Consider the following 25392-nt stretch of genomic DNA (forward strand, 5'->3'; position numbering starts at 1 on the left):
TCTCATCCACAGTGACTGACAGAGACCCCAAATTCTTGATCAGCAACATGAGATGCAGCCATCAGAGTTCACACTTTGTTCATTCAGGTCTATTTGTGACAATGACGTGTTTCACCAAGCGAAAAGAAGAAGAAGAGGAAGCTGAAGGTGTGAAGATTGTTAGTTAAGATAAATGTTTGCAATGATGCAACTTGTTTTCTTCAGATAGTGTTTATTAGAAAACAGACAGGATCCATGGTGATGTTTGACAGCACACATGAACAGACAGGTGAAGAGTCAAACTCCTCTCCCACCAGAATCTGACTCCTGATGTCCATGGTGCAATATGGTGATACTGTAGCAGCTGCTGAAGAACACAGATAAGATGATATTTTACTGCTCTGAGATCTGCTGGTTCCTCATTTTATCTTTGCAGCTCTTTTTTTTAAGATTAAGGAAACTCAGCAGAAGTTGAATCAGGAAGACATCGTTCATGCTGACTCTATTTCTCCCCCGCCCCCTCTCTTCCTTTTTTCTGCTTCCAACTCCGTCATTAGATTGAGGGCGTTCATTCTTTCAGTTAAACCAATCAGAATTTGCCACAACCTCTGTGAGCCAATCATATCGTTGCTGTCAAACTTTCAAACTGTCTTTTCTCTCCTGGAGGACCCCGACCAGATAAAAGACTGCAGCATCACTCCAGCTCCAGGCCTCCCTCCCTCTCTCGCTCCAGCAGCTGGTGGATCAAGCAGTCTTCAGTGATCCCACTGAGCCCTTCACATCCATTCTGGTTCTGGCCTCTGTGGTCACAGCCCCTCCACCAGGTAGGCCATACATCCCTCTCACATTTCTTAAACTCTCCTGTTCCTTTTCCTTTTAATTCCTCTTTAAGCCTCTTTTTCATTTAAGTCTCTCCTGACTGAGCTGAATAGGAATGTTTTGGTGAGAATGTGGACATGAGACAAACAGGCGTTTATCAAATTCTGATGAAAACTACTTTAACCCCTGGATGTCCTGGTTTTGGTTGTGAGTTTGGTGATTCCTGTTTTCTTTTGTTAAATCCTTCCTCGTGGGTCTTTGTCAGTTCACTTCCTGTCCTTGAGTTGATTTTTGTTTCCACCTGTGTCTCGTTTCCTCCACCTCTCTTGGGTATTTAAGTGTGTGTATTCCTTTTTGTCTAGTGTTGGCTCGCCTGTGTTTTACAATAAGCACGCCATTTGTTTTCACTCTGGAATTTGGGAGTTTTACCTGGCTAGGTAACTGAAAAATGTTCAAATCCAGGTTTGTTGTTTCACATGTATGACTACTACTTTATTGAACGCAGATTACATTTCATTCACAGTTAACATGAGCTAGAGGAAATGAGATGTTTGCTAAGAAAAGAGTAAGTTGAAAGTTAAAACTTGAAATGATAAGAATTATGAATTAGAGATGATAATGCAGACTGTATTTTATGATAGTGTCTTTGGTTCTGGTTCAGCATTGTGTGGGTCTGACTTTCTACAATATTTGGTGACTCCTGTTTGTGGCACCCATGAACTGGTGAACTTGATTCATCCTCATCTACAGACTGCAGACATTACGTTAAAGAAACAAGGAGATTGTAACTTTGTAAAGGTGCTTACAGACCAAAAGCAAAGTGAGCGTTGTGGGCGCTGCGTTTACATACAAAGTCAATGCAAAGACACATAGCGCCACGAGCGGTGTGAAGAGGGTGCTGCCGGTAACGAGAAGGCCTTTGCGTGAGTTGAACATTTTCAACTCGAGCGAGAAAGTCGCTTGACGCTAAGTCGCTGTAGCCTATCAGCGTTGAGATCATCCTGACATCACCGATGGCTTCAGAGCGTTGTGTGGAGAGGGCCGGGCAGAGCGGGGGATTGAAATGCCGCTGGCCGGCGGAGAGCTGCTACACTTGGAGAAGTCGAGGACAGAGCAGAGAGCAGCGCTGCAGCTTTTGGACAAATAAACACCCGCGGTCGGTTTGGATTACACTCTTACAACTACGCTGTTTACCCGTGGGAGGAGCTCGGAGTAAACTGCTTTTATTAAATTAGCTTTTCACTTTAGTTTTGCGGATGACAACGTTGATTTATCTTCACTGGAGCTTCTCAGCAGCTAGCTTCCATGCACATCCGGTTTCACTGTTGTTGTTAGAAGGGGTGATGGCGCAGTGGCTAAGACACTTGCCTTTGGTTCAATCCCCCACTGTGACCCATCCACCATTGTGTCCCTGAGCAAGACACTTCTCGTTGCTCCAGAGGCGTGCGACCTCTGACATATACAGCAATTGTATGTCACTTTGGATAAAAGCTAAAATAAATGAATAAATGTAAATGTTGTTAGCGTAGGTTGGCACCCAGAGCTCTGTTGGACTAATACTTCATATTTATATAAAAAACTGAACTTTACTTGGAGAAAAGAAAGCGAGGAAGTTGAACTACCTGGTGAGTTCAGAAAATATGTGTCTGTAACTTTATTCCAGCTATCGTTGTACTTTACTGTGAACAAGTTAGCGTAGCATAGCCCTGATCGATCCAAACTCCATTCAGAAAACAAACCTTTTAGAAGTTGTTGTCCTGCTGACTTGCTGAAAGACCTGACAAAGCATGAATTCATATGTTTAACAAATCTCCATCATATTGTTGTTATTTCTGAATCAGTTTGATCCGTTTACTGCAATTAAATCCCAGCAAAATGTTTACTTTGGTTTCATACAGCTGTAGTAATGGTGAGTTGTGGTTATTCGCGTTAAAGCGTTGCAAAGATTAAATTTGCGTTTGGTCTGAATGCAGGATAAGAGCTCAGTTCACTGAGGCAAGCGCCTGCTGTTTCCTTTATGACCTGGAAAAAAGTTGACCCCTCGATTGTCACTGTATAATTCGCACTCTGTCTGAATCCTTGCTTTATCTGCTCCCTGCTTGACGTAACATGACACTGGAAGGTTAGAGGTCCTCCAGAGGGAAGGTTTACTACTAGAAGGGGACAAGAGGAGGGAGGTGGTTCTACTAGTAGAGGCAGAACATTCATAGTAAAGTGTCACGGGTCGGGGAGCTGAGTGCAGACTGAGGTGAGGACCCAAATGCAGACAATGGCAAGGCGAGGAGGTTGCAGTTCAAAAACATTTATTAATTCAAAAGACTAACTGAAACAGGCTTACAAGGAGCTCGAGGCAAAGTCCAAACAAAGGTAATCCAGAACACAAGGCGATCCAAAAACACAGGGAATAATCAAGAACAAGGAAAACAAAGGAACACTCAACATTAGACGCAAGTACGTGACAAAGACTGGAGAGACAAGCAGGCATAAATATACACAGGGACTAACGACGGGGCGGGAGCAACACAGGTGAGCGGGATCAGGACTAACGAGGCAGAGACAGAGAGACAAGCAGGCAGGCAGAGAGACAGCAGGGGGAAACAGAGAGAACACTTAGACAAGCAGACATGGGGCAGAGTGAATAACCAAGAAGACAGAAACACACACAAGTTACAAAGAACCAGAACCTAAACGAGAACACAGAACTAGAACACCGAGTACAGAGGAGACCAAACCACAATAATGACCAGGAATGAACACCAAAACATGAACTAAGGACATGGAACTAAACCCAGACTCCCAAACAAGACACACAGACGGGATCATGACAGAACCAGGCCGGCAGAGAGAGACAGTTAACCCAGAATACACAAGTACGACACAGGGCTGAGATGCAGAGCTAAACAGAACCAGTAAATGAACAAGGGAACACACAAGACTAAACAGGGAACACAAGACCAGGAGTAAACACAAAAGACATTAACTAATGTGCAGGACTAAGAACTAACTAAACAAGACTACACAGAGAAACACAGAACCAAAAACAGACTTAAACAGGAAAGACATGAACACAAAAACCACATTCCTAACAGTAAAGAATATTCACTTTCCATTATGACACCGTTAGTACATGAAGGAATCACAAACACAATGTAGACTAAAGTGGTGAACATTTCTTTATTTGCAGTTTATATTGTTATCAGATATAATAAAGAGGAGACTGTTACTAGAGTTAAATGCTCGTTCCTGTTAAATGAAGCTGAAATCCAGCTGCTGTGTTCTGAACTGGCTGCAGAAAATAAAGATTTTCACAACTGATGCAGGAAAAGACATTTTATAAAACTCACAGTGGGCTTCCTGATATGAGATGAAATCAAGACTTGAATATTGTTGTTCAAAGTCAGACTGAAACAGAAACAGCTGAGCACAAAACACACAAACATTTCTCACACTGATAAATAAAAACAAAAACAATCAGTAATAAAAATCTAAAAATGATCTGATGAGACTTTTGTTATCGTTGAAGAAATACTGTGAGCCAGGTTCAGGTGTGAAGAAGTTTCAGAGACTGATGAAGACTTAACATAGCATGGTTTATTGAGCCCGGCCGAGGAGACACAGTGCCAGCATACAACATGTGAACACATCAAATGCCAACACCAAATCTGAAGGACGACATCTTTTGGTCCCTTTTATGTTTCTGTCTTCCCCCTAGTGCCTGTAGGTTTCCCTATTAGCTCATCTTTAACTGGCCTTAACCCAGAACAACTCATCTATCTGATGTTTAGACTCCAGTGCTTCATCATGTTGGAATCTGTCACTACCCATGAGTTGTGCTCTAACCTGTGGAGCCAGTAGGTTCTTGGAAACATTCTTGTAGGACTCAACCTTGTATGATTACCGGAGAACACCGATATCTGCTAGCCTGACGCATGAGCTACTGACTCTACCTAATCAGTCTGTTGTTGTCTCGCTGACAAGGACGTGTGAGAAACACCTCGAGCTAGAAGGTCAGAAAACACTTATGGGGTCAGCTAAATTAAGGCTCACGCAGACGACACGACTTTCAGCGTCGGTCGATGGCCGTGCTGTTCACACTGCACAACTTGCCGTGTGGTGTGAACTAGGCTTTACTCTAAGCTAGACCTGTCTGACCTTTCCTTGTTACATAAACAAAGCACCTTAAGAAATCTTCTCAACAGTTCTCTAAAGGCTTCAACTACTCGTGTAAATGTGCTGTTATTTAACTGCAGTGGAGTCTTTTCTCTGATGAGCTGATGTTGATATGGAAGTTGTTGATCAGTGGAGTCTGACAGAGGCAGAAGGGTCTCCATCGTTTTCATAGTTCACCACACCATCATCTTCATCTTCATCATTATTCACCTGTGAAACACAAACAAACCCTCACTCTGACACACTTTAACTCACAGCTTTCACATCACTGACCCACATTTAAAGGGGCATTATGTAGTTTTCAGCGGCCACTAGCGCTGCGGTTCTAAGATTGCAACCAGGCGTGAGCTCGTACGCGTGCTCGCTTGAAGTCATGAGCGAGCAGAATCCAAAACACAACCACTGTCATACAGAAATCCTGCAATAAATGCAGAAACACCAGCATGCAGGCTGCGGCTTTTCACTCAGACATGTTCAGGCTCTGTTACTTCAACGTTCCCGTCTCAGAGGCAGCTCAACACCGGCGCCGTAACGTTACTTAATTCAGCAGCGAGCTGCATATCGGCACAATCCTCCCGAAAAAAGGCAGAGTGACAGCGACTATAGACAGACAGGGAGAACAGACAGAGCTGGAAACTCAGGTAAACTCCCACTGCAACGTTACAGTAATAGTTTTATCAGCTGCAGGTTGAACTAATCCGTGCTCGTTACATGATCACGGTACATTTACTGCATTTAGCCAACGTGCTACATCGTTAGCTCGCCTGCTGCTTTCAGTAACTATCTTTACTATCTGTGAATCTGTCACCGGAGGCTCAGCAGTGTCAGCACAGCTACATGTACTGGATAATAATGAAACGGTTAGTGAGCTGGACTGAATGTTATAACGAGACTGTGTCACACTTTATAACAGTCAGACCGCAGTCAGTAACTTTACTGTAACTAGTGTTAGTGGACGGCTCTTCCTTCCTCTGGGTTGTTGTGACCGGTTTGTTGCAGTGTTTTATGTTATGTGGGTCACGTTAGTTACAGCGACTGAGAGGTGGAGAAGCTGTGTACCTGAGTATTGGTAAAACCAAAATAAACATAAACTGAATGTTACGAAACAAACAGCGGCAAGTCCGAGCTACTGTAGCGTTAGCTGGCTGCTCCTGGCTGCATCACTATAGGCTACCTTTAGTAAACAAATCGCTCCACATTAGCTTTTTGCCGTTACATCCTTTCTTGCAGGCTAAATCAACAGTGGTACACAGGATAGAATTAACATGTGTGGCGTTAGTTGGTGAAGTAATGTGGAAAGTAACGTTATATAACTTTGCACCGGATAACATTAGCAACTGCTCGGCGGTAGTAGTGTTGTGTCGTTCAAAGAACGTTTCGTTCATAAGACCTAATCGTGTGTATGACTCAGGAGGAACGGGTTGTCTCAGTGAGTGATTCGTTCATTTTCACACATGCGTGAAGGATCTCGGACTCTTCGGTTCACTCGTCACACGGCAGCTGCATGGGCTCCGTCAGCACAGGAAACAGAATTGATCAGTTCACGACTCATAGCAACTGTTGGTCTCTAGGTTTGAGTCGTCAGAAAGCACGCTCAAGTCACAAATAGGAAACGAAAAACTGGAATTGTAAGGAAGTTATTTTGTGTTTTACACTTGATAAACAAGCAGCAACGGGTAGGCGACGGCGGTACCTGATTTAGGCTAATGTAGGCTTATGAAGATGAGCTTGAACAACAACTAACAAGTTAAATGGGTTTTACGTTAGTGTTTTGGGAAATAAAAAACGAGGCTCGACTTGCAGTAGGCTACACAGTGTAACTCACTGAATGCGTGTGTGGGGACAGGAATGGGAACGCCTCCGAACTTGCCTGAGAATGTTTAAGATTTTTTCTGTATCAAAGTAATTCACTCACAGTGGTCAGTACATCCAATGGTACATAGCACAAATTAACTGTCTTCGGTTAATTCGGCTAACAGTATATGAACAAATGATTCACGGATTGAAATGTTTGGGTTTTATTATCATATATCATTTATTATCCTATTTCAATGGCGCACCACGCTGAGATCAGGATTTGGCAGCAGGGGCCCGCTCAATAGTGGCATCGGCAGCTACCAGTGGCATTTCAGGTGGCAGCTTGAGATGCCGCGGCATCTGCCGCTGATTGTGTACGTTAGGTCGCCACCATAGACTGTATATAATCATTATTTTGGCCAGATGATCTATATTAGGACATTTCTGATGTGTCTGTTGCCTGAGCTGCTAAGAAGCTGACAGCAGAACCAGGTTAGAACAGAAGGGGATGCAGGTTTAACGCTGGGCTGTGGGTGAATGAAGATGGTAACTAGGTTACAAATTAATCCTTAATAATGAAAAAACAAATGAAATGAAGAACAATAAATGCATCTGTATCGGTAACCTGGATTTAAAACGGTTAACAGAGACACAAACTGGACTTTCATTTAAATACTGCCACCTGCTGGTAGAAAGGCGAAACATATCTATTACTATGAAAACCACATTAAATATGAATTTAATATTAAATATAGTGCTAACAGTAACAACTCTGCAGACACAATAAATACCTAGGTTAAACTACCAGCTGTATTGCACCAAACAATGCGTTCATTAAACGTGACTCTTGCTGTTTACATGAAGAAATGCACAATATTATATATTGCATAATAAACTACTGTTGCTAACATATTTCTCTCGGTCCAGGTTTATTGATTGATTGATTTGAATCAGCGGCAGATCTCACAGTAAATCAGTGGCGACCTAACGTACACAATCAGCGGCAGATGCCGTAGCATGGTAACGTTACATTGCAACCAGAAATCCCACACAAACAACGGCAGGTGCCTGAGTGAATCTGTGGCATGTCGGTTTCACCAGAAATACATAAACAGCGAAAGGTGCCGTGGCATATCAGGAAAAATCTGTGGCATCTCAAGCTGCCACCTGAAATGCCACTGGTAGCTGCCGATGCCACTATTTGAGCTAGCTGTCTCTCTGATTTGGAGCAGCCAAAGCTCGGTATTAAAACGCAGAACTGATGAGCATTTACTGATAAAGAGGATAGCAGAGGAGAGTGGGTGCCTCGTATTTTACTACAGCCTACAATATAGGAAGGATGGATGTGAATGAAGTCCATGCCTTAGGCCTGCTGTGTTGTGGGCAGAATATTTCCACTTCTACTCTTCCTGCGGCTCGGCCGACAATAAATTCATGTTTTCACAGTATTGTCGGAGTTAGATCGTCACTGTTTAAAAGTATTCCCGTGTCATAGTGTCTAGGGAGTCAATATTGCCGAATCGAGAAAAAAACCTTGATAAACATGTTCTGGTGTTTTTAAGATCGCTCAAGGTAACCAGTTGTTTTAGATCAGCCCAAACAAAGTGTTACCTGGATGATGACGTGACTGGACGACAGTAATCTATGATTGCTCGGTTAGTTTACAGGTAACGTGGGGAGTTTGAAGTAGATGTTACCTTTTGCTCAGGTGAGTTCGAATCCAGCTTGACGCGATTTTGTAAAAAGTCTATTTTATTTCATTTCTTTTTTCGTGTGTCGCTGTAATGTAGTGCTCACTTATACAATCATGATCGCCGCAGTAGATTAAATATGGGACTTGAAACTCGCCAGGAACATGTTTGTGAATGTGTGATGAATCTGGGGATGGAGTCAGTCTGCAGCTGCTGCACACAACACGAGCACGCGTATGCCAACCAGTTAGTTTGAACACCAGTAGGGCTACAACACCGGCGAGCTAACGTGACTTTCTCTGTGTTTCTCCAGCTTTACTAATGCTCACTTTGTTCTTACTCGACATCATCTGAACCTGTTTGGTCTGATGGGCTTCAGCACATAAACCTTTATTGTTGTTTTGTATCCTTACGTGGAGCCTGTGTTTTGCTGTGCGCCGGTTGTTTTATGGTGTTAGTGGACTGCATGTCGTTAGCTGCCGTGTTGTCGCTGTAGTACGAGAGAGGCTCGGGAGCGCGCACAGGGCTGAATCCGACCCGGAGTCCTCACATTAAAAGCACAATAGTGGCTGACGCAAGCAAAACAAGCAAAACAAGCGTGTGCTTCATTTCTGAGTGAGTTTTGAGCCCACTGACAATAAGGCAATGAAAATTTGATTTATTAAAATCAAAAATTTACATATAGCCGCTTTAACACAAGGAGATAAGAAATAATCTGACAGCACCTGAACGCACCATCAGTTACTGTTACGTTTCTGCCACTGAGAGAGGAAGTGGTTTTGTGGTAACGAAGGACACGCAGAAGGAAATTAACTTATTAATTAAAGTAAAATAAATAAATATTACATGTTCCTGCAGCTGACTGACCAGAGAGGGAGTGTTTATGTGGTACCCCAAATCCAAAATGTTCCTCCCAGTTTACTGCTGATGTTTTGAAACTGAACACAGTTCACAGTCAGCAGACCCTGAACACACCATTAGTTACTGTCTGATCTGATCTTTATCTGACTGGCTGCTGGACAGTTTGCATTGGAACTAGATTTTATAGTAGTACAGTAACGTGGACGTTGTTTTGGGGAATAAAACTAAACTATCTGTGTTGTTTAAAGCTGCTAGAGGTTAAGTGATAAAATACTGCATGACGTGATGTAATTTAGGTGAACTGACCCTTTAATCTGGAATAATGTTCAGTTTGTATTGACACTGTGTCAAAGACGTGTTGATTCAGATCTATGGCGTCTTTGGAGGCTGTAGTTTGTGTTGGTGTTGTACTTAAACTGTCATGTTTATCTAATATTTGCATCCATTTTATTTTTATTGTAATATCGTTTTATTTTAATTTTTATATGCAATGAATCCTGTGAACTTTGCTGCTACGGCCACTTCAGTACAACTCAGTGAGTCCTGTTTCTGTTTGTCTTCTTCTATCTATATCTACACTTCAGAATGAAGAACAGATGTCACAAACACTGGTTTGCTGTGTAAAGTACCAACTGTAAAAACATTATAAACTCACTGTGTTTTCATCCATCTGTGTTTTTGTCCCTGAAAAGAAAAGAGAAAGAGTCGACTTTAGTTTCCACAGTGAAAATCCAGCTTTATCAAAACTTCCTGTTTCTGAGTTTCATCTGTGAATGTTCTCACCTTTAGTTCTTGTCCAGATGTTGACTGCCACAACAATTATTATGAGTGCTGCTAAACCCACAGACACAATGATGAACCTCCAGAACGATTCTGAAAACATTAGAAACATTTTGACTGCACAGTTCAGTTCTGTTTGAAATCCTGCAGCTAAAGTAGCAACGAATCACAGACTTTCATCAGCTCACAGTTTTCCTGCATGTCTTTGCTAACTGTGAATGTAGTCGTCTGATTTGTGAGCAGCAGTGGATCTTGTGGATTGAGCAACAACAACTGAGTGAGACTGACTGAATAAGAGAATATCTCCACCCACAGCCGAGCGTCGCTCTGACATTCAGACTTTAGACTCCAGAAGAGGACAGAGAGAGAGAGAGAGAGAATGTAATCACTTTATATTTTCTGATTTATACTTTGGTGACTTTAAATCAAGAAATAAAATCAGTTAAAAATTTTGTTTTAGTTCAGTATGTGGAGAGAAAGAGGCTGACAGGAAGACAGAGAGACTCTAGAGAAAGATGAGTTACTACCTTGAAGTTTTGTTGAAGCATCATTGGTTGTTGATTTTGTGTTTTCAGTTGTTGTTGTTGCTGGTTTAGTTGTTGTTGGTTTAGTTGTTGTTGGTTTAGTTGTTGTTGTTGTTGCTGGTTTAGATGTCAGAGATATTGCGAGAGAAAGAAAACAAGAGTAAAGTTCATCACTGTGAAAAGTCATCAAATAAACAAATGTTTTGGTGGTTTTAATCATCTTGAACAGGGGTGTGTTTCCCAAAAGCATCGTTGCTGACTGCGGTAGCAACTTCCTTGGTTGGAACTTTGCAGTTGCGACGCAGGTGTTTCCTAAAACCCTAGTTGGAACTACGGAGGTAACTAAGTTGGTAACTTACACGGTACGAACCATCGTTAAGCGACGCAGGTGTTCCCTGAAACCATAGTTCAGACGAACGTTCGCACCAACTGTTGTTAAGTTGCATAGTTGGAACTACAGCTCCTGACCTGTGGTTAGAAGCTTAGTTCACGGTGACTACGTCACAGAGAGCAGAAAATGCAGTGTTAGGAGGTGGATGTGATGTGTTTTAAGCAGGGAATGTTAGATAATCCTGCTGTACAAACATATTTAGGGTGAATTTTTAAAATAAATGTAGTTGTAAAAGTACTTTTAAATGTATTTGTGGGGTCATGGGTAGGGTTGCATTGATTCAGTAGGCTACTAAGTATCTCAGTGTAGACCATCTACAAACAACAGGTGTTTTTCTCACAGATTACCCGTCTGCTCACAATAACTTAATTTAATATTAGTCACCCAGTACAAAGGTTAAAGGACAAAACGGAGAATGTAAAGACAAGACTTTTAATATTACCTACATGTATACGTTTCTGGGCCTCTGGGGAAGATGGGTGTTCTCTAGTCTTCATTACAAACATAAAAAGGGACAGCATAAAATCCATGAAAGTACTGTAATGAATAAATCCCTGAGAGTTTTTGTTGCCTTTATAACAAAGATAAATAGAGAACTCACGGGAGTCGTATCTGTCTCAATAGAGAACATGCGTAAGCTCAGACACTTAGCGCACTGAGCTGTTCTCAAAACCTAGATGTCAGATGCCAAGGGATTCATAATAGTGTTACAGTGTTGACACAAAGATACTAAACCTATTTCACTAAATGTCTTGTAATCGCTAATAGTTCTTAATTTTTTCTTCTAAGTTATAGCCGATATTTAGGCTAAATAAAATGATTAGGTTATATATTATTGTTGATTTTCTTGTTATTGCCGGTACGACAATAATATAAAAAGCCTAAATAATAAGTTAGCAAAATAATGTCACTTAATATCGGTCACAACTGACATATTTCGTCAGAATATGACGTTTTGTGAGTTTCGTGCTGTGAAAGTCAGACAGCTGTTTTCTCACCTGAGGACTGAGGGCTGAAGGTGAACAGCTGCACTTTTCCAGAGTCACCATCTGTCACTTCACACTTCAAGTTAGACTTTGATTTGTAACTAAAATGAGAATCCAGGAAAGACACAGCGGCGTAGCAGACAGACTGTGATGTCTTCATGTCTTTGTTATCTTTGTCCACATCTTTACCCTCATACAGCCACTTCACTGTGTGATTACAGAACTGTCGATGTGTCGACACAGAGCAGGTTAACGTCACCTTATCAGCGTCCTTACGTTCAGTCACTGGTGAAGATGGAGATATTGTGAGAGAAAGACAACAAGAGTAAAGTTAACTTCATCACTGTGATCATAATTATTGTAATGTTTCAGTATATTGTTCTAACAAGACAGTTTGAGCTGAAAACATTATGATGGAAATACTCACTGATAACAACAGACAGAAGAACCTGAGAGTCTGGAGCTTGTTGTTGTCCTGATTTGAACTGCTGACAGTCATAACGTCCAACATCCTCGACTGTGACCTTCTTTATAACCAGAGAACAGTTCTCTGTAACACTCAGTCTGTCTGATTTAGCTTTGGTGTTTTCACCAATCTGCCCAAGTTCAACCAGCTCTACTATTGCTGCGTTTCCTGAACCATCAAAGAGCCATGTAGTATATTCACATTTTTGCTGACCGTCTATCACATTTTCACAAGGCAAAGTGACGTCATCTCCAACTCTGACAGTGAAGGAGGGGGGAAGTTTTCAGCTGCTGCTGTTGAGAAAATGATGAAAAATAAAGTGAAATGAGAAAATGTCTGTTATGTTCATAGTTAGTGACGATTATTTCTTTATCCTTAGTTTCCAAGAGTTCACTAAACTCACCACATTAGAAACAACAGATTTGGTTTTCTTAGTTAAATCAAATGTAGCTAATAAAGAATCTTTAATAATATTGATCAAGTTATTTTTTACAATGTGCCTTCCATTTATATATGTGATATATGTATTCTTACCTGTAAACTGAAGCACCGCTGTAAGAAATAAAGAAATCCATTTGAACTCAACCATCATGATTCTCTGAGTCTCTCCTTCTTCTGTCTCTTGTTCTCGTGCTCAGAACTGTCTGAGTTTCTAAACTAGTGCTTTAGTAGAGAGACGCTGCAGCTACTTCCTGTGGTTAGGATGATGTCACTTCCTCATAGTGACTTTTACTCTGTTTTAGATTTCAGTCTCTCTGAATTTCTTGTTGATGTCCAAACAGCCAAAAACTCTGTGACAGTTTTCACTTTTACATTTTTGAAATGTAGTTTTCTCTCATCCACAGTGACTGACAGAGACCCCAAATTCTTGATCAGCAACATGAGATGCAGCCATCAGAGTTCACACTTTGTTCATTCAGGTCTATTTGTGACAATGACGTGTTTCACCAAGCGAAAAGAAGAAGAAGAGGAAGATGAAGGTGAGAAGATTGTTAGTTAAGATAAATGTTTGCAATGATGCAACTTGTTTTCTTCAGATAGTGTTTATTAGAAAACAGACAGGATCCATGGTGATGTTTGACAGCACACATGAACAGACAGGTGAAGAGTCAAACTCCTCTCCCACCAGAATCTGACTCCTGATGTCCATGGTGCAATATGGTGATACTGTAGCAGCTGCTGAAGAACACAGATAAGATGATATTTTACTGCTCTGAGAACTGATGGTTCCTCATTTTATCTTTGCGGCTCTTTTTTTCTGAGAATTGAAGCTCAGCAGAAGTTGAATCAGGAAGACATCGTTCATACTGACTCTAAAAAAGTTACCGTAAGGCAGGATGTTGCCAGCAGCTGGGGGAAAAGAATGTTTTATGTTTCGCAGCATTGGTGGCTGTAAACTGTGCTAAAACTCTCTACTGCTAAATAAGAAAAATAAAGTTAGCTTCTGCCTAATTCATACACGAACGGCAGATAAGCTTAATGCTTTGAATGTGCCATGTTGGCTACAACTCATTTCAGTGTACAAAATGAAAATATAAACTAGGTGTTGCCATTTAGGTAAATGCTGTTTCATGAAAGCATTGGTGGTTGTGAACTTTGTTAATTTGTTGTCTCTAATCATCTAAATGAATCAATATGAAAAGCTAGGTTACCATACAACCCTTTCTTCTTTCCTCTCAAGGTGCTTTGCTTAAATTTCTAAGCCCAGTGAGCCCACCTCCAAAGATGTCTCCACAGATGAATGTCGGGTGGATGTGCTGCCTGTACAGTGAGCTCTTTCATCTTGTTGGATATTTTTGAATTTTTGTGTTCCTAATTACAGACATAGCCTACAGTATTTTTCCAGCTGTTCATCAGGATGGTGGATGTGTTTTGCATTTAAAATAATTAATTATCATGAATGTGTTTTCATAATAATGATATAATATTTTTGATTAAAGTGTATGAAATGTGTCAGTATGTTCCTCACCAGCTTCCCTTGCTAAGCATTAACTCAGTCCTCCATTAGGGTCTGAGCTGCTTGTATCTGATGCTGCCTGTACATCTCTGGCTGTGCTTTTACTGGAGGTAAGAGATGTGATTGGACCAGCCCAATGTCAGTATAGGCCGATGCTTGATCGTTAAAAAAACAGTTCGGCCAATATAAATAAATAATTTGACTTGTAGCCTACTGGATGAGAGGAGCTCACTGCTCTTCATCAGAGGGAGAAAACCGAAACTGAAAACACTTGTGATCAGACAGAAATATCACCACAATTCCACACTAATGTTCACTTCAGCTGATAAAGTGCAGATCACATCCGCTTTAGAGGGAATGAAGCATCCTGGAGCAGAGAGACAGTCAAACAGAGCAAAGTGTCTCTGAGCGAGTGGGAGAGACAGCAGGACACAGAGGACAGGTGTCATGATGTTCTCTCATTACTTTACTCTTTGTGTAACAAATACACTGACCGACAACATTTATAATTAAATGTATTGATTACAATTTTGCCAGGGACAATTCACAAGTCGCGGATAAGCCCTGAAGCTGTGAGCAATGCTCTCTCTGTCTCTCTCTCTCTCCTGCTCTTCTAAAACGCATTATTTCGAGTAGCCTCCGCTCTTTGAAGACCTGCGAGACAGGCTGCATCATGAAGATTATTGCATATTAACATGGAAAATATTTTTGTTGCTGTTGTTGAGTTACATTCGGGGCTAAAGCCGCGGGAAAATGACCTGGAGACGTCGATGGCAAAGCCTTTGGTTTTGCTGTTGTAAACACAACTGTTACTGTTGTATTAAGTACTTTTATCATTTTTAAAATATCATTTTAATTTAACTGCTCTGAATTGAATGACAAAATTCAAAAAAGGGCTCATAAGTATAATTCGAAGGAATAAGTATCAGTACAAGCCTTTTTAACGATTTTATAAAGGCACACTATGTTTTTTTTAATACTGTAACAATGATAGTTTAAAGTAATAGTAGCCGACTCTTCTTCAAACTGGCCTAAACTTTGTTTTTAAATAGTTTTTAGTCAAATTACAAAAAATAAGAGCAGACCTCTTGAGGCCCGTGAAACCTCAAACTGTAAGAATGAAGTGAACAGAGCACTATTGTTTATGTTTCTGTGGGTAGAAGTAATTTACTTAATTTAAGTAAGATTACTTCTACAGGCTACACACAGCAATATAAACAACTGTGCATGCTCTCTTCACGTCGTTCTTGTAAAATACATCCAACCAAAAGCACAGCGCTGCAAAACCCCACTTACCGGCTGTATGGAAGGAGTCCTGAAGGTGCTGCTGAATCAATAAAGGTGTCTGAGAGTGAAGGCTGGATTTTTAATTTCCATGAGCTGTAAGCCATAATGATCAAGATTAAAACAACAAAAGGCCTGAAATATTTCACTTTGTGGAATGAAGCTAGAAAGTTTCACTTTGACTTAAATTATGTAAATAAAAATAACTTTTTCCTGATATTCAAATTTCTGAGATGCACCTGTAGATGCACTATCCACCTTCTTCTTTAATTTAGGGAAGTCAGTTTTGAAAAGACAAATGGTGTGTCTCCGCCTCCCTGATGGAAAAGTGACCACAGACTCAACAGAGATGAGGAAGCATAATGGATTACTAACTAGATCATATTTGTATGAACTTGTAAATGTACTTAATTACACTCCACTACTGCAAGTATTTCAACTGATGTGCAAAAATATCAGTCTGTTCAGTAGATGTTGAGATTTCTTTGAATTAAAAACAAAAGAAACAGAAACACAGACTGACCTCATGATGGCGCTCTGGAGTCAACAGCCAGCAGAGAGCTCTCTCTGTCTCTCACAGTATAGCTTTGTCCCTAACTCTTAACCATCACAACTAAATGACCCAAACCTTCATTGAACTTAAACCTTATTTAATTTTCACCCTAAAACACTCTTTTAAAGGTCTGTCCCAAAGTGAGGACCAGACAAAACGTCCTCACTCCCAAGGTCTCAAACTCTAATTGGTCCTGACAATTATAATTACAGACACACAGAACGGGAGAAAGTCAATAATTATTTCAATAATCTTCAGGCTGTTCTTTGTTCAGCATGTTTGGAGATTTAAAATGTGTCTGTGGACGAACTGAACCTGGAAACTGTGGTCATGTTTGTCCTCACAACATAACATAAAACCATGAAACATTAAATACAAACATTGTAATGGTAAAAAAAATCCATCCTCTGTCCTTTCCTAAACACTTTTCCTTGACTTTGCTGGAAAACGTCATGAGGTCAAGGAAAGATGTGAAGGAGAATTCATAAAAGACAACCGCGGTGCTCAGAGAACCAGGCTGCACTTACACCAGCTTCTTTTTAACCAACTTTATTTATAACACGCGGAAGATGAGTACAGTGACAAACTCAATGCTGCTCACTTCAAAAGGTTTCCTGTCCAACACAGAATCACACCTCCTAAGAAAGGATGTTTCATTTGGTACATTTAACCATCAGTTAGGCTGCTCATAGGAAGTAACAACAACATAGATACTGCTGAAAAAACAAAAGGGATTAAAATGCTGACACAATATAATAACAAAATCAATATACAAGTAGAGAAAGTTGAGTGAATTATACTCAAACATAAATATAGAGTTTCCTGGGATGGGTGCTTTTGATATTTTTATACATTTGTTAAATAGATGCTCTGTTGTTTCTACAGGTGCATCTCAGTTTTTTAAATTCATAATTATAATTAAAGTTATAAATATAATATATAGAAATTGACCTGAGAATCAATTCAAAACGCCTGCAAATGTTTCCTGATCCTTTAATCTCTCAGTCTGGTTCAGTTCAAATAAACTTTTCTAAGATATTGTAATTTTTTTAGATGCTCCTGTACATTTATGGGTGTCTATCGTGGTGAAACTAATGGTGAGTGGCTCTAAAGGCTGCTGTTGCAAGGAATTGTGGGAAAGCATTATCTCCTTTCCTTTCATAAAGAACTGTCCAGTGTAGCCTTTGCTAAAGGAGCTAAGAAAGGAAGCATTTAACAGCCTTTACTTAGCATTTAGCATTGTCACAAAAAGTTCACACTTTATTTGTGTCAATGACCCGTTTCACCACATGAAAAGAAGAAGAAGTTGTTGAAGGTGTGAAGAGCTCTGGAGGTGTTAAACCTCTACAGAAATATAGGTGTTAAAATGACTGCATATCAATAACAGCTGATACAGAAATAACAGTAAAAACTAATACATGTTTAACTACAACACAGCACTAGCACATTAAAGTGCCTGACAGCAAGTTCATCAAGCTAAATGTCCCATATATTATCATAAAATAATTCAAATAATAAAACATTTATCAGTTCTCAGTGTAAATTACCTGTAATGATATGAGCTGTAACTACACTGTGGTCTCTTATTTGTTTGGTTAGTTGACGGTGGCGTAGAGGTCGCTGGGATCAGCTGAGGCTCCAGCAGAAGAAGAGGAAGCTTTCACGCTGCTGTAGGTCACTGTGTTGTTGTCAGGTAGTCTCTGGTTACCAGGTAAATAAATCACAGAGAAATATTTCAGGTGTGTGTTAAAAAAATAAAAAATATTAAAAATAAAATAAATAAATAAAACAGTAAGCGTGTGTGTATGTTAAAAAAAATATATTAAAAATAAAATAAAATAGTAAGCGTGTGTGTGTGTGTGTGTTACAAATTAAAATATATTAAAAATAAAATAAAATAGTAAGCGTGTGTGTGTGTGTGTTACAAATTAAATATATTAAAAATAAAATAAAATAAATAAAACAGTAAGCGTGTGTGTGTGTTAAAAATTAAAATATATTAAAAATAAAATAAATAAATAAATAAAATAGTAAGCGTGTGTGTGTATGTGTGCGTGTGATTAAAAAACTAAAAATATATTAAAAATAAAATAAATAAATAAAACAGTAAGCGTGTGTGTGTGTTTAAACAAAAATACATATAGATATTAAAAATTTAAATTAAATAAATAAATAAAACGGTAAGCATGTGTGTGTGTTAAAAAATTTAAATATATTAAAAATAAAATAGTAAGCGTGTGTGTGTGTGTGTGTTTAAAAAACAAAAAATATATTAAAAATAAAATAAATAAATAAAACACTAAGCGTGTGTGTGTTAAAAATATATATATTAAAAAATAAAATAGTAAGTGTGTGTATGTGTGTGTGTGTGTGTGTGTGTGTGTTTAAAAAACTAAAAATATATTAAAAATAAAATAAATAAATAAAACGGTAAGTGTGTGTATGTGTGTGTGTGTGTGTGTTTAAAAAACTAAAATATATTAAAAATAAAATAAATAAATAAAACGGTAAGTGTGTGTATGTGTGTGTGTGTGTGTGTGTGTGTGTGTGTGTGTTTAAAAAACTAAAAATATATTAAAAATAAATAAATAAAACGGTAAGCATGTGTGTGTGTTAAAAAAATATATATTAAAAATAAAATAAAATAAAACAGTAAGTGTGTGTGTATGTTAAAAAACTAAAAATATATTAAAAATAAATAATTAAAACGGTAAGTGTGTGTGTGTGTGTGTGTGTGTGTGTGTGTTTAAAAAACTAAAAATATATTAAAAATAAAATAAATAAATAAACGGCAAGTGTGTGTATGTGTGTGTGTGTGTGTGTTTAAAAAACTAAAAATATATTAAAAATAAAATAAATAAATAAAACGGTAAGCATGTGTGTGTGTTAAAAAATATATATTAAAAATAAAATAAAACAGTAAGTGTGTGTGTGTGTGTGTGTTTAAAAAACTAAAAATATATTAAAAATAAAATAAATACAAAAACAGTAAGCGTGTGTGTGTGTTTAAAAAAATATGTGTATTAAAATTAAAATAAAATAAAGAAAGAAAATGGTAAGCGTGTGTGTGTGTGTTAAAAAAATAAAAATATATTAAAAATCAAATAAATAAATAAAACGGTAAGCGTGTGTGTGTGTTAAAAATTAAAATAAATAAAAAATAAAATAAATAAATAAATAAAATAGTAAGCGTGTGTGTGTGTTAAAAAAATATATTAAAAATCAAATAAAATAAAACAGTAAGTGTGTGTATGTGTGTATGTGTGTGTGTGTGTGTGTGTTTAAAAAGCAAAAAATATATTAAAAATAAAATAAAATAAATAAAACAGTAAGCGTGTGTGTGTGTTAAAAATTAAAATAAATAAAAATAAAATAAATAAATAAATAAAATAGTAAGCGTGTGTGTATGTGTGTGTGTGTGTGTGTGTGTGTTTAAAAAACAAAAATATATAAAAAATAAAATAAATAAATAAAACAGTAAGCGTGTGTGTGTTCAAACAAAAATACATATAGATATTAAAAATTGAAATTAAATAAATAAATAAAACAGTAAGTGTGTGTGTGTGTGTGTGTGTGTGTGTGTGTGTGTTTTAAAAAACTAAAAATATATTAAAAATAAAATAAATACAAAAACAGTAAGCGTGTGTGTGTTTAAAAAAATATGTCTATTAAAAATTTAAATAAAATAAAGAAAGAAAATGGTAAGCGTGTGTGTGTTAAAAAATAAAAATATATTAAAAATAAAATAAATAAATAAAACGGTAAGCGTGTGTGTGTGTGTGTGTGTGTTAAAAAAATAAAATAAATAAAATAAATAAATGAAACAGTAACGTCTGTGTGTTTTTCATTCTCCCATCACACCAGTTCTGCAACCTCAGTACCAGACAAGCACTTTAAGAGGAAGAACAGGGAAACAAACAATGAAAGAAGAGGAATAGGAAAAGAAACACATGGCATTAAAATGGCGTATGTCTAAATTGTATGGTTGAAGAAACAGCCTGTCTACTTTCAACACGGGGCATCATTCTTCCAATGACCGTTGGCACGACAATATCGGCAGGTGTCAGTTTTAAATGATGCACTACGCCCTCCATTACAGATAAAACCCTGGGCTACCTGAGCAGAAGACTCCCCCTATACCCATGCTAACTTCAACAATGACTATCTAGCCAACTCCCCCTAGTCTTCGTGCAGCTAATTGTGGAGGGTACTTATGCACTCGAAACCAGTGGGGTGAAAAAGGGCAACCAGAAAGCCAGTGACCCCGTCACAGCCGCGGAGGTGCTCCCGAGCAAAGCTCTACCCACGTTCACCGCCACCTAAACCACCACACCACGAAGGGAAATCGCTGTTAAGCCTAACAGGGGAAAGTTCTCCTGCTCACACTAGAAAACCCAGCTAAGGTCCAACAAAACAAATTCAGCCAGCAGAGCTAAACCACTGACAAAAGGACTGTCGTGAACAAACCAGTGTGGATTTATTCATTTTATATCAAATAAATTTGGAACTTTACTTGCTTTTTTTCTCTTTTGTTTTGTTTGTTAAAAGTTATCAGACCGTTAAGTTACTTTAATTAAAGAACAACCAAGTTCTTTTAAGTTATTCCGTCGAGCTACCTTACACTGCTCCCACCGAAGCCCGGACCCAGCCACGTGGGCCCGCCTTGCCAGCAGTAACCCAAAGGACATCCAAACCAGAACAGCCTAACTGCCAGGACGAGGACGGTCAACACTGGACTGTTTTTCTTCATTCAGACACGGAGAACCTCCGGAAAATTCCCTAGCAGAGAGCCAGGAATCGGGCAGCTAGCGTGGGGACCCGTGCAACAGGCCAAGACAGGCCAGCGACACACAGTAAGGCAAAACAAGGCATTCTGTGATCAGTGATGTCCAATAGTCTGCTGATCCATTATCTTTAGTCCTTAAACTCATAGCCAAATTTAACTGAGTATCATCAACTGCTTTCATTAGTTCTCTTTCTCCCTATGAATCAAATTCTTCCCCAAATTCTTGATCAGCAATATGAGATGCAGCCAACAGTAAAGATGTCAGAGGTCAGAGGTCACAGCAGCCTGACAAAGATCCACCATCTACAAACACATACGACAAAGTCACTGATCACGAGACAAAGGAATATGTTTCTGCACTGAGCCAAACTAACACTGAAACAAACAAACTATATTAAGGCTCAAGTTCACAGTTTGTTCAGTCCGGTGTATTTGTGACAATGACGAGTTTCATCTCCTTAAAAGAAGAAGAAGAGGAAGTTGACGTGTGAAGATTGTTGGTTGAGATAAATGTTGTTTTCTTCAGAACGTGTCACCCAGTGCAGCAGTGAAGGTCACTGACTGGTTTTAATAGTACTTTTCGTGGGATTTGTTGAAAATAATAAAAATATTGCAAATCATCAGATTGTTCCTTTAATCAGTCAGGTGTCATTCTTCACTGTATAAAGTTGTTTTCCTGAGCTAAATGTGTCACTTTACTTAAAGCAAACAATTACGTGTTATAAGTTCTTATAATTAGTTCATATGGTATCATGTCCACCTGTAATATATTATACAGGGATAGATATTTTAACACTTAAAGCAAACAAAGACACGCTATATAACATTAAACATTACTATAAGTTATTATTCCATTTTATATCACTAAGTCTAAATGGTGACTAAAGTGTATTCATAAGGAGGCAGAGTCGGTGGTTATAATGTGTTATGGAACATGGTCGGAGATTGTTAAACTGCTGTTACTATTAGTTATAAAACATTAAATCAGAAGGTCATAATACATTATGAACTTTGCTATAGCGCCTAATGCATGTTTGTAAGTGATTATAACAACTATTATAATGTCTTATGGATGCATTATATCGTGTTATAAATATATGCATAAGTCATTATAGCGATGACCTTCATAGAAAGTGATACCGTTCAGTGTTTAAGTTTTAGTTACATCTAGTGGGTAACTAAAACTCAGATGGTCATTCTTCTGACTTCAGTGTGTGTTCATGTGCTCTTAAGTCTGAATGTGGAATCAACAAATCTCATTTACACTGGAGACATGTGTCCCCACCACATTTTGAAATGGCTGATGTTGTTCTGAAAAATAGCTTGCACCAAGAAATGTGAACTAACAAATAAAAATGCTTTGAGAAACGTTTATTTGCAATTTAAATATAGAAAAAACAAATGTGCATTGTCCAAAAATTGCAGCTGAATACTGCATCATATTCTGTTATTTATTTATAAATTTACACCTTTAATTCTCCTAATTTCTTTTATACTATTACAGCAGTGGTTTTAATTTTTATTACAGTTTTAATTAATTTAAATGGTCGGGGGGGCAGACGCCGTCACTATGAAGTTTTGGTAAATGCTGAACTGGAAGCGCAGAGAAGTGTGTAACACTCTGTCTCCTTAAGGGGGCGTTCAAGTTGGAATTTACGACTGGAAACTGGGAAAATCCAACTTCATGTGTCAAATGCAGCATTATTACCTGCTGTTCTGACTCTGCCTGCCTGGATCAAGTAAAACTGAACTTGGTCTTTATATTTCCTGTCTCTGACTCGTAGGAACGGCTTCACCACTGCCAGTTTCCTCTGAAACATGACAGTTAGAATAAACTATATTTAGATTCACACTGAGCCTCAAGTTCACACTTTTTATTTGTGTCAATGACCCGTTTCACCACATGAAAGGAAGACGAAGAAGAAGAAGGTGCGAAGAGCTCTGGAGGTGTTAAACCTCTACAGAAATATAGGTGTTAAAATGACTGCATATCAAACAATAACAGCTGATACAGAAATAACAGTAAAAACTAATACATGTTTAACTACAACACAGCACTAGCACATTAAAGTGCCTGACAGCAAGTTCATCAAGCTAAATGTCCCATATATTATCATAAAATAATTCAAATAATAAAACATTTATCAGTTCTCAGTGTAAATTACCTGTAATGATATGAGCTGTAACTACACTGTGGTCTCTTATTTGTTTGGTTTGTTGACAGTGGCGTAGAGGTCGCTGGGATCAGCTGAGGCTCCAGCAGAAGAAGAGGAAGCTTTCACGCTGCTGTAGGTCACTGTGTTGTTGTCAGGTAGTCTCTGGTTACCAGGTAAATAAATCACAGAGAAATATTTCAGCTCTAAACTTACAGGTTATGTTAATCAGGGTGAACAAATGTTGGTGTGAATGTTCTCACCTCGAGCTCTGATGAGAAGAACAGTAATCACAGTAATTAGGAGGAGTTCAGCCACACGCATAACCAACATTATGTAGTCCAGAGCAGAACAATCTGCACGAGCTGTAGAACAGAAAAAAATCAACAAGAACTAAATGAAACACTTAAAAGTTAGATTCATGTGTTTATTATGGGGAGAGAAAGAGGCTGACAGGAAGACAGAGAGACTCCAGAGAAAGATGAGTTACTACCTTGTAGTTTTGTTGAAGTATCGTTGGTTGGAAGACAAAACACTGATCAGTCCTGGCTAAATAAGCTCTGAAGAGAGCTGCACAGGTGCAGCCCAATCAGCCTCCCTGCCTGCAGCCTCCTGCAGGAGAAGGAAGGGGTCGTAACATCCCCCCCTTAAGAACAAGGTTCTTCTAAGAACCTTGAATTTGGCATAGAGCAGTTAGCAGTACAATATACACTCATAACCATTCATGTTACAATATAATCAAGCTGATCCATAATTTATCAACACATTACCCATGTGCCATACTTTACTAATCAAGCTGCATTCAATTCAAATTAGCTTTATTGGCATGAATGTGTAACAACAATATTGCCAAAGCATCATACATACAACATAAGAACAATCAACCCCATACATTTCATTAAACAAGTAATTAAACGTAAAGCAATCAAAGCGTATATGTGTGTGTTAAAAAAAATATATTAAAAATTTTAATTAAATAAATAAATAAAACGGTAAGCTTGTGTGTGTGTGTGTGTGTGTGTGTGTGTGTGTGTGTGTGTGTGTGTGTTAAAAATATATATAAAATATAAATATATAATAATATAATATAATAAATTAAATTAAATAAATGAAACGAGCACTTTAAGAGGAAGAACAGGGAAACAAACAATGAAAGAAGAGGAATAGGAAAAGAAACACATGGCATTAAAATGGCGTATGTCTAAATTGTATGGTTGAAGAAACAGCCGGTCTACTTTCAACACGGGGCATCATTCTTCCAATGACCGTTGGCACGACAATATCGGCAGGTGTCAGTTTTAAATGATGCACTACGCCCTCCATTACAGATAAAACCCTGGGCTACCTGAGCAGAAGACTCCCCCTATACCCATGCTAACTTCAACAATGACTATCTAGCCAACTCCCCCCTAGTCTTCGTGCAGCTAATTGTGGAGGGTACTTATGCACTCGAAACCAGTGGGGTGAAAAAGGGCAACCAGAAAGCCAGTGACCCCGTCACAGCCGCGGAGGTGCTCCCGAGCAAAGCTCTACCCACGTTCACCGCCACCTAAACCACCACACCACGAAGGGAAATCGCTGTTAAGCCTAACAGGGGAAAGTTCTCCTGCTCACACTAGAAAACCCAGCTAAGGTCCAACAAAACAAATTCAGCCAGCAGAGCTAAACCACTGACAAAAGGACCATGAACCTCTCTCCTACGGAGCTTTAACTGACCTAACCAAACCTGACATTTACCTCACAGACTGGTAAACAAATACCAAAATAGCTGGATGCTACACAAAACAAGCCGATCAACACCAAATAACAACAAGTTCCAGACGAGCCCCCACTTGTCACAAGCCAGCTCTTAGCCCGTGACAAAAAGGAGGTGAGACACAACAGGTTTGCACGCAAATGGTAGGATTTATAATAAAAGTAAAAGAAGGGTCAAATGATCACCAAAAATATGTTGTGTGGAAAAGTATGAATATCAGTTGTGTCAGCAGTGAATGGATGAGTGTGTGTGTGTGTGTGTGTGTGTGTGTGTGTGTGTGTGTGTGTGTGTGTGTGTGTGTGTGTGTGTGTGTGTGTGTGTGTGTGTGTGTGTGTGTGTGGTCAGGATAAACCAAAAAGACACAAAACAAACCCAGTCAGACGCTGACTTAGGAGGAGAGAGAACAAAAGACTGATCAGTCCTGGCTAAATAAGCTCTG

The 25392-nt window shown here is 38.7% G+C and overlaps 2 long non-coding RNA genes across 2 annotated transcripts; one reads left to right on the plus strand and one right to left on the minus strand.

The window, feature by feature from the left end:
• The first annotated feature begins 436 nt into the window (after window positions 1-436).
• LOC119909224 lies at window positions 437-23423 on the plus strand. Its single transcript, XR_005445407.1, has 3 exons — window positions 437-803; window positions 17858-17997; window positions 23402-23423. It is a non-coding gene; the product is annotated as an uncharacterized LOC119909224 (long non-coding RNA).
• Window positions 23303-24034, minus strand: LOC119909222. Its single transcript, XR_005445405.1, has 3 exons — window positions 23691-24034; window positions 23461-23562; window positions 23303-23362 (listed from the first exon to the last, which is right to left on the minus strand). It is a non-coding gene; the product is annotated as an uncharacterized LOC119909222 (long non-coding RNA).
• Between the last annotated feature and the right edge of the window lie 1358 nt (window positions 24035-25392).

Source organism: Micropterus salmoides, unplaced genomic scaffold (assembly GCF_014851395.1).
Source record: "Micropterus salmoides isolate LMB-PRFRI ecotype aquatic unplaced genomic scaffold, ASM1485139v1 Ms_hic_scaffold_18, whole genome shotgun sequence".
Classification (NCBI taxonomy): Eukaryota; Metazoa; Chordata; class Actinopteri; order Centrarchiformes; family Centrarchidae; genus Micropterus; species Micropterus salmoides.